Source organism: Trichechus manatus, unplaced genomic scaffold (assembly GCF_000243295.1).
Source record: "Trichechus manatus latirostris isolate Lorelei unplaced genomic scaffold, TriManLat1.0 scaffold00292, whole genome shotgun sequence".
Lineage (NCBI taxonomy): Eukaryota > Metazoa > Chordata > Mammalia > Sirenia > Trichechidae > Trichechus > Trichechus manatus.
Window position 1 is genome coordinate 1,367,888 of NW_004444228.1, and position 6,259 is coordinate 1,374,146.

Consider the following 6,259-nt stretch of genomic DNA (forward strand, 5'->3'; position numbering starts at 1 on the left):
GATAAATAGAGCTTTTGATTTAATTAACCTCTTAAATTCCAAATTATCAAGAGGAATGAATAGGAGTGACTTATAATGCAAGTTATCTTGGGCACACATATAACTAATTCCAGTATTTTGTTAGCAGTGGGGTGGGAGGTTCCATATAAATACTATTTCCTCTTTATGTGAGGATTGATAATCTTTTTAGTCACTGGTCCTAACCCATTTTGCACTGGGTCTTTGGGTTACTCACCTATCCTTACCTAGTCATATCTTCTGTAAGAATGTCTAGATACTTGCTAGCTGCAGGGGCTCCTCAGACCTTCTTCATTAGTTCAGCCTCATTTTTAGCTGCATAAGGTTTCCTGTTCCAATTGGAGAAGTTGCAATTATAGCAGTTATGGAGCTATTAATGTTTTAACTTCCACTCATCTGTCTTTTTTGTATTTTAATAGTCATGAACTGTTTTATAATTCTGAGTAGCAGATATTCCCTCTGACTAGTTAGCATGACTTATGGCTCCTATTTGCAAATTTTGTGGTGGACACCTGCAAAGATTACTGGTCTTGTTTTGTTTTTTGTTAGTCTGCATACCTTTCTGGAACAGTTCTTTCTCATCTTAAGATTGGACTTTCTCTATGGCCGTCCATTCTAAAGAACAGTCCACTTAGTTCTGATTCTTCAGGACTGACCTCTTGCCATGGTGTCTACGACCTCAGATGACAGGTTTATGGGCTTGCTTATAGCCATGGCTATATCGCCTCACTTATTCATAATCTCTCTCCCAACTACATCAAGTTTTAGCCCAAAAGATCTTGCTGGACTCCACCCTTTGGAACAAGAGGATCACTTGGATTTAAGAGGGCAGGAATAGTTTTCTTGGAGAGACAATATTCTTAAGAGCACTTTGTACAGAGGTAAAGAGACACTTGAAAAGTAGCAAAGATAGTACAAGAGTTCCCGTATGCCATTCACCCAGGTTCACCTAGTGTTAGCATCGTAATATAACCATGTCATATTTATCAAAACTGAGAATTTAACATTGGTACAATACTAAACTACAGACTTTATTCAGATCTCAGCAATTTTTGTACTAATGTCCTTTTCCTGTTCCAGAATCCAATCCAGGATGTCACATTACATTTAGCTGCTATTGTCTCCTTAGTGTCCTTCAGTCTGTGAGAGTTCCTCAGTCTTTACTTGTCTTGCATGATTTTAGGACTTTTGAAGAGTATTGGTCCAGTATTTTGTAGACTGTCTCTCAAATTGGGTTTCCCTGGTGTTTTCTCATGAGTAGACGAACGTTTTAGGGAAAAAAATACCACAGAGGTAATCTCATTGCATCATATCACTGCATGGTAGCAACATAATTATCGCATGCAATGTTAATCATGATCACTTGGTAAGGTGAACCAGTTTTCTCCACTGTAAAATACTCTATTTGTTACAAGAAAACAATACTTTTCAACAGTCTTTTCCTATCCAAAAAAAAAAAAAAAAAAAACAAAAAACCAAACCCGTTGCCATCAAGTTGATAGGACAGAGTAGAACCGCCCCCATAGAGTTTCCAAGGAGCAGCTGATGGATTTGAACTGCTGACTTTTGGTTAGCAGCCTGAACTCTTAACTACTGTGCCACCAGGGCAGCCCTTCAAAAACTCTCCGCTGTTTTTCCCACAGATTTGGGCCAGGAGTCATATCTTAACATGTGCTAGCTAAAACGCCTGATTTAAGAGATCAACTTTACTTTTCCTTTTTAACAAATAAAGCCACTAAGGCTATAAAACTCATGGTTTATAACTCTCTTGCCAGGGGCAACAAAGCCATAGCTGGGATATTTATTTCAGGTCACTATTCCAAGCAGTTCCCCAAACTTCTAGAGTCAAATAATAAATTTTCCAGAAAAATAATAATCAAACCACAAGGGATCTTAGAGGAAAAAAATCTCACGGACAGTTTAAAAAAGTTCCTTTGATGTAGGAAATCTAGGAATCTAATCTACAGAACTAATCCTGTGTGTTTAAAGATATGTGTATATATATATACATAAATAGTCAACACAATATTATAGAACATATGCAGCTGTTAAAAACAGAAAGACAAAAATAAGATTGGGAACATTTCCAAGACACTTTTAAATGAAATACAACAAGCTGTAAAAAATACGTACAGTATAATCTCATGTTTTAAAAAAGAAACAAATGTATATAAATGCACTGAGAGGGATGGAAGGTAATAACACAAACTGTTAACTCTAGGAATTGAGGATGGGGTGAGAAGATGAATGAGAACTTTCATGTTTTGCTGTCCATACACCATCTATACCAGTTAATTCTTTTTAATGAAAATACATTTGTGGATTTCTTGTATGAAAAAGAATCTATGAGAGTCATCAAGTATACATATTGCAGAGATTTTTAAAAAGCACCATGTCTTGTTTAATGAAGAAAAAAAATCAAGAAATTTGAAGTTCTTCTTATCTCTAACATGGCAAGAAGTTACATTTAAAGCTCCTTAAAGCTGAAGTGCCTCTGGATTTAGGACTTGTTTGTTTTGCTTGATGATCTTATCTAGTTCCATGCCTTCAGTATTCTGCGATTCCCACACTTCTATCTCTACTCCAGACTTACATGCTCAACTGCCATTTAGCATCTGCACTAGTATTATTAGCTCTGTCCACTCACTATATCCAAACCTGAACTCCTCATCTCCAAACCCTCATCCAAAACCAACTGCCTTTATAGTTTTTGTTTCCATCTTAGTTAATGGCAGAGTCCTGGTGGCACAGTGATTAAGAGCTTGACTGCTAACCAAGAGGTCGGCAGTTTGAATCCACCAGCTGCTCCTTGGAAACCCTGTGGGGCAGTTCTACTCTGTCCTGTGGGGTCACTACAAGTCAGAATCAACTCAACTCAATGGCAACAGGTTTGGTTTTTTTGGGCTTTGGTTAACGGCAACTTCATCTATGCTTAGGCAAAAAACCTTGGAAGCACATACAGTCCTCTCTCACTCCACATCCTGTTTATCAGAATATCCTGTTGGTGCTACCTTCAAAAATATTTTAAGAGTATGACCACACATCACCACCTCCACTGCTGCTACTTTGACCTAAGCTATAACCTTAACCCAATCACAAGACCCTCCATCTACTACCCTTAAACTTTCCCTTGTCCCCAGTACAGGCTATAGTTTTTAACCAGGATCAGAATGATCCTTTTAAAACCCAAATCAGATCATGTCACTCCTGTACTTAAAATTCTCCAATGGCTCCTCATTCACTCAGAGTAAAATATCAAGTCCTACCATGGCTTACAAGGCTCTACATGATCTGGCTTCATTGCTTACTACTGACCCTTGATCACTCCACTCCACTGATGCTGGCTCCTCAAAGTTCCTCAAATAGACCAAGCATGTTTTAGGGCCTTTGGCCTAGCTGTTCTCTGCTGTCATGCTCTTCCCCTAGATAACTGCTGGCTGTCTTAGTTATCTAGTGCTGCTATAACAGAAATACCACAAGTGGGTGGCTTTAAGAAACAGAAATTTATTTTCTCATACCTTAGGAGACTAGAAGTGCAATTCATGGCACAGGCTTTAGGGGAAAGCTTTCTCTCTTTCGGCTCTGGGGGAAGGTCCTTGTTCCTTGCTCCTTGCCAATCTTCATGCAGTGTGGCATCTATCTTCCCCCATCTCTGCTTCTCACTTGCTTGTTTAATCTCTTTTATATCTCAGAAGAGACTGATTTAAGATACGCTCTACACTAATATGGCCTCATTAACATAACAAAGAGACCCCATTCCCAAATGGGATTATAACCACAAGTATAGGGATTAGGATTTACAACACATATTTTTGGGGGACATGATTCAATCCGTAACACTGGCTAACTGTTTTATTCAAATCTTGGTTCAAAATGCACCTTGTCAACATGGAGTATCCTGACCACCCTATTTAGTATAACTACTACTCTTGCCCCCCTTTATACTTTTTTCCCCCACTGTACTTATCACCTTCTCTAGAAAAAAAGCCTGGCGATCTACTTCTAAAACATCAGCCATTGAAAACCCTATGCAGCACAGTTTTACTTTGACACACATCAGGTCACCATGAGTTGGAGTTGACTTCATGGCAACTGGTTATCACCTTCTAACAATCTACATGGAGCCCTGGTGGTGCAGTGGTTAAGAGCTATGGCTGTTAACTGAAAGGTCAGCAGTTCGAATCCTCCAGCTGCTCCTTGGAAACCCTATGGGGCAGTTCTACTGTGTCCTATAGGGTTGCTATGAGTCAGAATCAACTTGATGGCAATGGGTTTGGTCTTTTTTTTTTTTAAACATACGACATAATTTATTTTGTTTATTGTCCACCTCCCTTGGTTAGAAGGAGCCCTGGTGTGCAGTGGTTAAGCGCTTAGCTGCTAACCAAAAGGTCAGTGGTTTGAGCCCACCAGCCACTCCGCAGGAGAAAGATGTGGCAATCTGCTTCCGTAAAGATTACAGCCTTGGAAACCCTGTGGGACAGTTCTACTCTGTTCTATAGGGTCGCTATGAGTCGGAATCCACTCAGCAGCAACGGGTTTGGTTTTTCTGGTTTGCTGATGGTTAGAATGTAAGCTTCAGGAAGGCAGTGACATTTGTTGTATTTACGTATGTATCCGAGGGACATCACCTGTCACATAATATATGCTTAATAAATATTTTTTGAATGAAAGCATTGTAAAAGCCTTAGGCAAGTTTCTCTTTATTTGCCTGTATTCTTAGTTCCTATTTCATGAGCAACGTTTTCTAAATTTTGACAGCTTCTGACAATAAGGAAATACGGAGCTGTTTTAAAGTCTAGTCTATAGAAAATTTCAAACATTTTCATTTTTATCTAAATTTTAAATCATTCGAAGTTATTTGTATATGTCTTAAATATCTAGAAAAAAAAAGTTTTACCCAAATAATAATCTTCACAACCCAGATTTGTAAACATCTGGAATTGTGTAACTATCTAGATGTTCAGATATTTATCTTGATAAAAACAGCAGCCACAAAAAAAGAAAATAAAATCCAGAAACTGATTGAATATTTCAGTTTACTATAGTATATAATTTTGTAATTTTATTTACATTTACTAGAATCACTAATTAAAATGTACTATAGGCTACCAATGCTTCAGACTCATCATCCAATACTACCTAAAATTTAAGTGTTATACTGTCAGGTACTGCATGATGGCTTGAAATTTTTAGAATTCAAAATCAATACGAATTCACAATAAACCCTGAAGGTAGTTAACTGTAGATATTCAACATTTTTAAAGGTCTCACAGGTGGATGAGTAAAAATAGAGACTACAAAGGCAACCTTTAACTATGTATCTTTTTTAAATATATGTAACTATGTGTGTATGCAATAAAGACAATGTATGGCCTCTAAAAACACAAAAAAAAATTTTTAAATATTGATAATTTTCACAAGCTAGAAAAATTTATTTTACATTCCCAGAAACATGCTCCATAATTATTTACTAAATGATTTTTTGCTATCCAGAAGGGAGGAAAAGGAAAATAATAAACATTTCTAAAGAATATGCTATTGTTTGTCGTTCCTTAAAGTTAGAATTTTGCTACAGTGAAGTGAAACACATCTTGCTAGATTTGTTATAATTCCAATTTGAGCAGGAGCTTACAGATGAGGCCCTGGCCACAGTGCTGGCTATGTAGCAGATTACACATCACAACAATTTACACATGGGTGGGCTCTAGGGGTCAGAATTCCAGCTCCACCACTTTCTGGCTGACCATCTGTTGTGAGGTGCCGTACAGCCCTGCACAGAAGTGTTACTTAAGTGCAAACTGCGTGACAACTTCCGGATTTGTGCTGTCATTGAGTAAGTTTACATGTAGGCATATCCAAGTGGCACACTTAACTGTAGCAAGGATCTATCAGTATGATTAGAACAAGAAGAAACTAGGAATTGAGAAGAAAGTTGAGTGCACAGCATAGCTCAAGAACATGATTATATAAAAGAGTCTTACAAAAGACATAAACGCAAATCTGTACACCAACATTCCCTGCAGCACTATTCACAATAGCCAAAAGGTGGAAACAAAATGTGGTATATACATACAGTGGAATATTACTCAGCCATAAAGAGAAATGAAGTCTTGATGCATGCCACGACATGGATGAACCTTGAAAATATTACGCTGAAACAAGTCAGTCATAAAAGGACAAATATTGTATGATCTGACTTACATGAAATAGGGAAATATATATATATATATATATATATATA

The 6,259-nt window shown here is 37.5% G+C and overlaps 1 protein-coding gene across 5 annotated transcripts in view; it reads right to left on the reverse strand.

Moving 5' to 3' along the window:
* The window catches only part of FGD4 (FYVE, RhoGEF and PH domain containing 4), a 228,058-nt gene that overhangs the window by 77,393 nt on the left and 144,406 nt on the right, over nucleotides 1–6,259 (reverse strand). For 3 of the 5 annotated variants that reach the window (XM_023725204.1, XM_023725203.1, XM_023725206.1), the window contains exon 2: nucleotides 246–347. The exons of the other annotated variants lie outside the window; for them this stretch is intronic. The gene's annotated coding sequence lies outside the window, so the exon portion shown is untranslated. The remainder of the gene's footprint in view (nucleotides 1–245; nucleotides 348–6,259) is intronic. 5 annotated transcript variants of the gene reach the window in all.